Source organism: Chiroxiphia lanceolata, chromosome 1, assembly GCF_009829145.1.
Source record: "Chiroxiphia lanceolata isolate bChiLan1 chromosome 1, bChiLan1.pri, whole genome shotgun sequence".
Classification (NCBI taxonomy): domain Eukaryota; kingdom Metazoa; phylum Chordata; class Aves; order Passeriformes; family Pipridae; genus Chiroxiphia; species Chiroxiphia lanceolata.
The window spans coordinates 152,925,617-152,936,333 of NC_045637.1; the positions used below are offsets into that span (position 1 = coordinate 152,925,617).

The window sequence follows — 10,717 nt, forward strand, 5'->3', positions numbered from 1 at the left end:
GCTCTGGGGAGGGAACTCGAGTACCCAGCCCTGCTCCCATTGAATTATCATGTTGTTCTTCCACCAAAGGACTGAAGCTCTGCCCTCGGATCAGGAAGCTCAGCCCTAACAGGACAGAGCTCCTGTGGGAAACTTGATATCTCCAGTCTTTGGAGACATCAATTGTTAGGACATGGACCCACTGGAGCAGGTCCAGAGGAGGCCACGGAGATGCTCCAAGGGCTGGAGCCCCTCTGCTCTGGAGCCAGGCTGGGAGAGCTGGGGGGGTTCACCTGGAGAAGAGAAGGCTCCAGGGAGAGCTGAGAGCCCCTTCCAGGGCCTAAAGGGGCTCCAGGAGAGCTGGAGAGGGACTGGGGACAAGGGGTGGAGGGACAGGACAAGGGGGGAATGGCTTTAAGTGGAGAGAGTGTCAATTTATATTGTGCATAAGGAGGAAGATTTTTAAAATGAGGGTGGTAAAACACTGGCACAGGTTGCCCAGAGAAGCTGTGGCTGCCCCATCCCTGGAAGTGTGTTCAAAGCCAGGTTGGACAGGGCTTGGAAAAACCTGGTCTAGTGCAAACTGATCCTGCCCACGGTAGGGGGTTTGAACTACACGATCTTTAATGTCCCTCCCAACCTAACCCATGTCCTGATTTCTGTGAGTGCCTCCAGTCTTTGGAGACATCGATTATCCCTTCCAAAGTTTGGGAGGAAAAAAAGACCTGTAGCTGCAATGCATTAACGAGACAACCCTTCCCCAAACAGCCAACCTTTCCTACCCTTGCTAAGACACCCTACAGATCCCAGAGAGTTTCCCGGCGGTATTTCCCTGGATTCCTGGCTCTCCGCTCGCTCCCTGGCTGGGTGACACTAGATGGAGCTGCGGACCTGCTGAAGGCTCCGCTCTCCGTCTCTCCTCCTGCCCGCAGAGGGAACCCGAGCTCTTCGCAGGTCCGGGCAGCCCGTCCAAGACAAGGGAAATTCGTTTTTAGGATGCTTTAGTGGGGGATTTGGAGCGGCCGGACAGGCAGCAGATTTGATCCAGTCCCTCTGAATTACGGTGGTCTCTGAGAGAGGGGGGGGAGGGATTTTTTAAACTGGGTTTTGAGCAATTTGGGGGTTTGGTAGCAAGTAGAGATGCAGGTGCACAGCAATGACTTTGGGGATGTAGTGTTTGTAGAACGCTGTGGTTTAACCCCAGCTGGCAACTAAGAACCAGGCAGGTGCTCCCTCCCTCCCTCCCGGTGGGATGGGGGAGAGAATTGGGAGGGTAAAAGTGAGAAAACATCTGGGTTGAGTTTAACAACCGGAAAAGCAAAAGTCCCACAAGCAAGCAAAGCAAAACGTGGAATTCCTTCACTGCTTCCCACGGGCAGGCAGGTGTTCAGCCATCCCCAGGAAAACAGGGATCCACCAGGTGTAACGGGGATTTGAAGACAAATATCATCACCCTGAATGTCCCTCCCTCCTTCCTCCTCCTTCCCCAGGTCTCCATGCTGAGTATTTCTGTGGTGTGGGACATCCCAAAGGTCAATTGGGATCAGCTGTCCCAGCGATGTCCCCTCCCAACCCCCTGTGCACCCCCAGCCCCCTCGCTGGTGGGTCAGTAGGAGCTGCAGAAAAGGCTCTGAAGCTGTGCAAGCACAACTCAGCAACGACAAAAACACCTCTGTGTGTCTCTGTGTGATCCCTGTTCTCAGCACCAACCCAAAACACAGCCCCACAGCAGCTCCTGTGGAGAAAATTAAACCTGTCTCAGCCAAAGCCAGCACCCTGAGATGAGCATGGCTTTGGGGTGCTTTCCCAACCTGAGAATGCAGGATGGGAAAGCAAAGACAGGCTTGCTAAAATCAGGGGGTTTGAGGAGCTTACCCCTTTTACTCTTGTTTTTCTAGCTGTCATTATAATCAACAAAAGTAAAACTGTGTGAAAGACAAAAAAAAGGCACCGAAACCATTTGCTTTCCATCAGAAAAAAAAAATGTAATTAAACCATGAGGTGATTTTTCTTCCTTAAGACAGACCTGTGCAATAGTGAGTGTATTGCACAATTACAGTCAAAGAATTATTCTATTCATTATAATGTAATAATTGCACAATTATAGTCAGAGAATCTTTGCAGGAGTACAGGAGGCAGATGGGGGGACAGCCCTGAGGTGCCATTCCAGTGCCTCTGATATTCCATTCCCTCTTCTCTCTGTCCCCAAGGCTACAGAACCAACTCATGGAGCTCTGTGGTCCAGAGCTCACCCTCAGCTCCTTCCCCTGCACATTCCAATGCTCTCCCAGACAAATCCTGAACCATCCCAGAACTATCCTATTTCAAAACAAAATTTGTTTAGCTGGCTGTGGCTTCTTATCCCTCAGCTCCATTTCTAGTTTTCCTATCATGTATTTCAGGGAACTTGATGAAAGATGGAACAGCTTCAACAAGGGGACCACAAAGAGATCAAAGCTTCCAGGTACTGCCCTAAAACTATCCTGTATGATGCTAATAACATACAAAAGGCTAGTTTTATACATTTATACTGTGCAAATGGTGTTTATACAGCAATTTTTAAAGTTTATTTCCCATTTCCAAAGTAAATTAGGCTGATGCACTTTCTCCTTAGCAGATGACAAAAAGCACATGAGTAGATTTAATGTCCCTATTAAAGCAAATACTTTGTGTAAATAGTTCTCTGGCCTGGAAGTTATATAAAATATATGTCTCTGTGTGGTTTTATCCAACCATATTGAAATGTTTGTACATATTTTCCTTTTCTTGAAGATAAACTCTGCTGTGTTTACTGCCTATTCACTCACTAATTAGCAGATATGTTTGTGAAGAGAACTAATTGACTCTACTGCTCTGTCTGTCATGATCATAAAACCAGACAAATGTGACAGCTGCTGGGGAAAACTTCTGGTTTTTCTTTTGCTCTTTATTTGGTGTGATTTCAGTTTAATTTTTGGATTAATGTGTAGCAATTCTTTTTTTTTTGTAGCACTCAGGTTATTTTTTTTTTCCCCACTGACTTGATAGGCAACAGGTCTCACTTTGAAAAGGGCATATTTTGTGAGTATCCTTGACTCACGTGTCCATTAAGTGCTTTGTGTGTGATGTAACATTAAAATCTGACCTTGTCCAACAGGAAAATTGTTTCCAGCTTTAATGAAGCAAAGCCTGGAAATGGAGGTGGTGTCTTTCATGTGGAATTACAGACATGAGGGGAAAAGCAATGGGTTTGAGCACAATCTCTTTTCTTCAACTCTTAGACAGCAGGAGTCACAAGGTTCCACCTAAACAGAGTTTGAGAACTAATGTTCCATGTTTAACTTAGTTGTGTTAATCAACTATAACACAAATAGAACTTGGAAAAAAGGAAAAAAAAACCCCATTATTCTATGTCTAAACATTTCTTTGGTGACTTGCTGATAAATTAGATGCCTGGGAGGTTATTTTTTCCCCCTAAAAATTTATTTTCTATTTGGAACACTTGGTGTCATTAATCTATTTAAATCAGCCCAGCTCTGCTCAGGTTTGTACCAATCCAAGTGATACTTACCTTCCCTTTATGGAAAGGCCTTTGGACAAGGAAATATTGAGTCAGAGAAACAAAGTTTCTGTAGGGAAGGGAAGGTTTGGGAAGGAAAGGAAATTTCAAGGAAATTTCAAGGAAAGGAAATTTCAAGAAAAGAAAATGAGGGAAGGGAAGGGAAGGGAAGGGAAGGGAAGGGAAGGGAAGGGAAGGGAAGGGAAGGGAAGGGAAGGGAAGGGAAGGGAAGGGAAGGGAAGGGAAGGGAAGGGAAGGGAAGGGAAGGGAAGGGAAGGGAAGGGAAGGGAAGGGAAGGGAAGGGAAGGGAAGGGAAGGTTTGGGAAGGGAAGGGAAGGGAAGGGAAGGGAAGGTTTGGGAAGGGAAGGGAAGGGAAGGGAAGGGAAGGGAAGGGAAGGGAAGGGAAGGGAAGGGAAGGGAAGGGAAGGGAAGGGAAGGGAAGGGAAGGGAAGGGAAGGGAAGGGAAGGGAAGGGAAGGGAAGGGAAGGGAAGGGAAGGGAAGGGAAGGGAAGGGAAGGGAAGGGAAGGGAAGGGAAGGTTTGGGAAGGGAAGGGAAGGGAAGGGAAGGGAAGGGAAGGGAAGGGAAGGGAAGGGAAGGGAAGGGAAGGGAAGGGAAGGGAAGGGAAGGGAAGGGAAGGGAAGGGAAGCTTTTGGTTTTTAGTGGGATTTTTTCTGTTTGTATGTGTATGAGAATGTTGATTTTCTTTGGGACATTTCACCTAAACCTTTTACCTGATAACCTTGGCTAATATTTGGAGACTCTTTGATCTTCCTTAAACATCAGGGAGCTTTATTTCCTAGTGAGCAGTTTTTTTCTTGTAACTCTCTGCACATTAAAAAGCAAAATACAACTCTGACCAATAAGTCCAACTGTGAGTTCTTTTTATCAAGTTAATTAAAGGAACAATTTAATAAGCTTATACAGGAGACACTCAAAACACAAGGATACTGGAGTCTTTGGGGAGCAGAGTCCATCAAAGGAGTTAGTTATTCATCAGGGAATATGCCTTGGTTTGTTATGGCTCTAATGGATAATTTCTGCTCTGAGTGCTGTGTGAGCTGACTATCTCCTTTAAACCTTGCTTTGAATATCTTTCATTTACCTGCCTGCTGCTGAAGTAGGAAAATATCTTGGTTTAGGACTCTTTCTCTTGCTTTAAAAAGTCATTTCTGCTTTAATCAAGATGGCCACTGGCGGCAGAAGGAATGGAATTAAGGCCCTAATTACCAGAATCTCATGCTGTGACAAGCACTGATTTTGCTTGCAAGCAAATCTCTGTAAGATCACTCATGTTTTGGGTCAGGCTTCTGGTGATTAAGGGGGGCTTGGAAGAAGAGCTCAAGCTGATGAGCTGAATCCATAAACTCACGCAGTTCATTAAAAGAAGGCTTTGAAGTCTCGATTTTTATTTTCTTTTAATTTCGTAGAACTTCCTATGAAATGTTTCTATTCAACCATTATTATTTTAATGGTTCCTTTTCTTTTTTTTTTGTTAAGTAAAAGCAATTTTGCTGCTGTTTTTCTTTCTTTTCACATCTGCCTCATGCTTTCAGAAAGTTGATATTTTCATAGAGATGTAACTTTTTACTGTATGTCATAGAATCCCACAATGGTTTGGGTTAGAAAGGACCTTAAACATCATCCAATTCCACCCCCTGCCATGGGCAGGGACACCTTCCACTATCCCAGGTTGCTCCAAGCCCCATCCAACCTGGCCTTGGACACTTCCAGGGATGGGGCAGACACAGCTTCTCTGGGCAACCTGTGCCAGGGCCTCCCCACCCTGAAAGTAAAGGTTTTCTTCCTAATATCCAATTTAAACCTACTCTCTTTCAGTCTGAGCCATTTCCTCACCCTTTCCTCACAGCAGAGCTGCTCCACCCTTCTGATGATCCCAGTGGCCTCCTCTGGACTCGCTCCACCTGTTTTCCTTCCAGACTGAAGTCCCCTTCAAGGTGTTCCCTGTACATCCCCAGGCCTTAAGTTCCCATTGACCTTGAGGGCAAAGTCCAAAATCCACACTTATCTTCCACATTGTCTTCCACATCTGTGTTGTCACTCAACTGAAGCCAAAGAAACCTTGATCTATCCAACCATCTCATAATCACAGAATCCTACAATGAGTTGGGTTGGAAGGGACCTCAAAGACCATCCAGTTCCAACCTCCTGCCATGGGCAGGGACACCTTCCACTAGCCCAGGTTGCTCATATTTGAGGATAATTTATATTTTTTTTCCAAAATAATCCTAAATACTTTTTGATTTTGAGTAGTAGAATGGAAAAGCAGAATTAATGTGTGTGTCAGCCCTTACTGGCAGGAGTGGGGGCTTATCTCCTCCTCAGCCCCAGGCACTGTATTTATCTTTGCCAGAGCTTTGATGTTCTTCCATCTGAGCTGCCCCTGTGCTGACAGTTGTTGTACCTCCAGCCTGACACAGGTCAGATGTGAACAGACCTTGAGTCCATCATGTGAAGTGGCCACCAAGTAGCTCTTTGTCGCTGGTCCAAAAGAAGAAATGAATTCTCTCAGTCCTGGAGAATTGACTCTCAAAATAAGACAGAAACCCACCTCAGATTTGTTATTAAAATAACACAGACACCCCCTGAACATTAACACTGAGCAGGGGTGGGGGAAATCAAGCAATGAAGCTCAATAACTGTGCTGGTTTTGGTTTGTTTGGGGTTTTTTTTTCAGTAGTCTTTGGAACATTTTGATCTGTTGGCACATTTTTGAAAACTATTTTTGAATATTTTGAAAAATAGAGTTGGGGGAAAAAGAGATATTTTCCATCCAAAAATCACCAGGGATAAATATCATCCTCTCACATGAATGGAATGAATGAGAAAAGTTAAAAGACATATTTCAGCTCTTTGATTTACACAATAATTACAGCTTTGTAACAAGGATGATATATGATGTAAGGTCTTCAGGGGAAAGTAATAGTACTTATTATCCCAACTGGGATAAAGATAGATGGAAGTTTGTCCACTTTTTCCAGCTGTGTCAGCTACTGACAGTGGAAGGTATCTTGTATAATTCCTGTGTCCTTTTCCTTATGTATTGGAAACAGACTCATGTGCTTAATGAAGTCTTGATCTGAACATTTATGTTCTTTTGGTTTCTCCTGGCACTTTTTATTTTTGGGGTGGGTTGACCCTGGCTGGGCCAGAGACACACCAAAGCCACTCTGTGAGTCCCCTCTGCAACTGGACAGAGGAGGGAAAATATAACAAAAGGCTCATGGTATAAGGGCAGGGAGAGATCCCCCACCAATTCCCATCACAGGCAACATAGTCTTGACTTAGGAAAATTTTTTTTAATTTATTACCACTCAAAAGCAGAGCAGGATAATGAGAAGTCAAACAAATATTAGAAATACATTCCCCCCACTCCTCCTTCCTGCCTGGGCTCTTCCTCTTCCCTCCCAGTGACAAAGGGGGATGGGAATGGGAGTCATGGTCAGTTCATCACAGGTTGTTTCTACTCAGAGAGAGGAGTCAGAGTCCTTCCCCTGCTCCAGAGTGGGATCCATCCCACGGGAGATGGTTCTGCACAAACTTCCCCAATGTGAGTCCTTCCCACAGGCTGCAGATCTTCACAAACTGCTCCAGTGTGGGTCCCTTTCCATGGGGGGCAGTCCCTCAGGAACAGGCTGCTCCAACGTGGGTCCCACATGAGGTCACAAATCCTACCAGCAAACCTACTCCTGTGTGTGGGCTCCTCTCCCTGCCAGGACCCTGCTCCAACACAGGCCTGCCACAGGATCACAGCCTCCTTTGGGCATCCCCCTGCTCCCTGTGGGCTCCTCCCTGTGCTGCAGGTGGATCTCAGCTCCACCTGGACCCCCATGTGCTGCAGGGGCACGGCTCCCTCCCCATGGGCTGCACCTCGGGCTGCAGGGGAACCTCAGCTCCAGCACCTGGAGCATCTCCTGCCCCTCCTCCTGCACCACCCTGGGGTCTGCAGGGCTGCTCCTCCCACAGATCTCTCTTCTCTGGCTGCAATTACATCTGTGCAATAACTTTTTTCCCCTTATTAAATACATTATTCCAGAGGCATCACTGCTATCCCTGATTGGCTCAGCCTGGCTCAGTGGTGGGTCCATACTGGATCTTTCTGGCATGGGCTCTGTCAGAAAAGGGGGAAGCTTCTGGTAGCTTCTCACAGTAGCTCCCCCACTACCAAAACCTGGCTACACAAACCCAATATAATTTTATAGAAGCAGATGATCAAACCCAAATGCCTTCAACAGCACACATATGTCTAAGATAACCAGTTAGGCCAGTGTGTTTCCAAAAAACTCCAATTCTAACATTTCCTAAACACGTTTGTGTACCTCTGGTTTGAAACTTCAGTGTTGAGATCCTTCTCATTGCCCTGTCAAAGCAAAGCACAAGTGTTCAGACAGGACTGATGCATCAATTGTCCTGTCTGTTGGAGGATGCTGAGATCATAGAGTCATAGAATCATAGACTGTCCTGGATTGGAAGGGACCTTTAGGATCATCTCATTCCAACCTCCTGCCATGGGTAGGGAAACCTTCCACTAGACCAGTTGCTCAGAGTGCCATCCAACCTGACCTTGAGCACTTCCAGGGATGGGACATCCACAGCTTCTCTGGATGTGTTCCTGTGCCTCAACATCCCCTGAGTGAAGAATTTATTCCCAACATCTAATCTAAATGGCTTCTCTTTCAGTTTAAAATCATTCCCCTTTGTCCTGTCACCACCTGCTCCTTTTTGTCAGTCCCTGTGTTTTGTGGAAGGCCACAATGAGGTGTCCCAGAGCCTTCACTTCTCCAGGTTGAACAATCCCAGTCCTCCCAGCCTGTCTCCATAGCAGAGGTGCTTGTTACTATTGCCTTGACAATAAACAGCCTCCACTGTTTCTGTTTTGTACAATGTTGTTCTCCTAAACATCTGTTGCTTTATAATCACACATAAGTCAACTGCAGATTTTTCTGCTGCCATCCCCACTAGTTAAAAAACATTAGAGCTGCTGGTAATGGCTGTGCCCTTTTGTTTTACTCTCGTTCAGATAATTCCTGCTCCTGTGCCTTTTGCTTTACTGCATCCCATCTGGTGACCCAGATTAGCTGGCTTTCTCCCAGGCTTAGCTCATTTCTACCTCCCTTGCCTAAAATACCCAGTAATGCTGAGGGGCATTCTCTCTGCTACCATACACCAAGAGCAGGTTTTTGCTGTGGGCTGCAGGAACTTTCCAGGATTAGCCAGGCGTTTTCTTCTTTTCTTCTTTCTTTTCTTCTTCTTCTTTCCAGGATTTTCTTCCCCAAATGAAATCCTGGGTAATTTTCAAATTAATCGTTTCTATCCCCACCCCTGGAAGTGTTTAAGGTCAGGCTGAATAGGGCTCTGAACAACCTGATCTAGTAGGTGACATCCCTGCCCATGGCAGGGGGGTTGGAGGTAGATGATCCTTAAAGTCCCTCCCAACACAAACCATTCTATGATTTTAACTAACCATGGGCACTAAAAATTAGGAACAACCATCAGGATGAAAATGATACAAGTAGACTCTCCACTGATGTTCACCACCCCACTTATATCCAGTTCTGGTGTAAAAGAATGCACAGATTTGTCTCAGCTGGGCCTGAATCTGTTCTAAAAACTGAACAGCTCCCTCAACACTGGTTGGACTTGATGATCTTAGAGGTTTTTTCCAACCTTAACAGTTCTATGATTCTAAGATCAAACATACCAGTGGGGAAAAAACCTTGATAATGGCCTGTTAATAAATTACTGATCTACTAGCACTGTAAGAGGATGCTCATGGGATTCTGAATCCCTGGGTCCAGGGATGGCTTTGAACAACCAGCCCTCTAGAACAGGTTGCTTGGGAGCTGTCAGAGACATACAAGAAGAGAAGCATCATGGTCAACCCTTGACTGAATTGAAACTGAGACCAAATCCACAAGAAATGCTGGAAAGGAGCCACTAAAGAATTACCAGGAGTGGCTGAGGTTCCTTGCAGAGCATCAGTGAAGGAAAGTGTTTGGGACTGATGTTCACAGTGCTTTAAAATACAAACAGTTTTATTATTATTAATTATTAGTATGACCAGCATGTTGAGAGAGGTGATTCTCCCCCTCTACTCTGCTCTACCCCACCTGGAGTACTGTGACCAGCTCGAGGGTCCCCAACATAAGAAAGATGTGGAGCTGCTGGAACAGGTCCAGAGGAGGCCACTAAGTTCATGAGAGGGATGGAGCACCTCTGCTCTGGAGCCAGGCTGGGAGAGCTGGGGGGGTTCATCTGGAGAAGAGAAGGCTCCAGGGAGACCTGAGAGCCTCTTCCAGTGCCTAAAGGGGCTGCAAGAGAGCTGGAGAGGGACTGGGGACAAGGGATAGAGGGACAGGAAAAAGGGGGATGGCTTCAAACTGAATGATTCAGGAAGAAATTATTTACTGTGAGGGTGGTGAGGCCCTGGCACAGGTTGCCCAGAGAAGCTGTGGCTGCCCCATCCCTGGAAATGTCCAAGGCCAGGTCAGAGTAACCTCTGGGCTAGTGGAAGGTGTCCCTGCCCATGGCAGGGGGTTGGAACTGGCTGATCTTTAAGGTCCCTTCCAACCCAAACCACTTTATGATTCTATGATGCTAAGGAATGTTTAGACCTGTTTGTAGTGAGCCTAAGGGAGGGACAGTAACAACTCATATCCTACCACTGCAATTTAGACACTCTAATGCAGTAAATGACTTCAAAACAAGCAGCCTTTAGCAGTTTTCCAGCACATCATGCCATGCTGAAGTTCAGCCCCCACACCCAGCTCCGGCATTTAGATCCAGCCTGCTCCTGCTGTGTGCTGCCATTAGTGTTTCTCCAACCCCACCATCCTTCTTGCCACCTACTGACCACCCACTCCCAGATCCTAATGGGAGTTTTGACCATGGGGGGGAGGAAGGGATGATTTGTCAGGTCATTAGGCTCCTGTTAGTGCAGCTTCCTCAGCTCCAGGATCTGCTCTATTTAGTGAAATGTCTCCAGGCTTGTGGTCACACTGGTTTAAGGCACTCAATATTTTAGGGAGAGGAGACAAGCTGAGCAAGAAAAAAGCTCTAATTATCTCTACTGATGTACAAAATCTTTCCTGGGTGTTATATGGTGGGGAGGAGGGGAGAAGAACCCATCAGATGCATGTTGTCATAATCATGACTCCCTTAAATAGCTCATTTAACCAAGG

The 10,717-nt window shown here is 46.1% G+C and overlaps 1 long non-coding RNA gene across 1 annotated transcript; it reads right to left on the reverse strand.

Annotated features, from left to right (window-relative positions):
* Positions 1 to 3,035: 3,035 nt before the first annotated feature.
* On the reverse strand, positions 3,036 to 7,947 carry LOC116798420. The gene is made up of 4 exons (XR_004360891.1): positions 7,856 to 7,947; positions 5,974 to 6,050; positions 4,250 to 4,343; positions 3,036 to 3,263 (listed from the first exon to the last, which is right to left on the reverse strand). It is a non-coding gene; the product is annotated as an uncharacterized LOC116798420 (long non-coding RNA).
* Between the last annotated feature and the right edge of the window lie 2,770 nt (positions 7,948 to 10,717).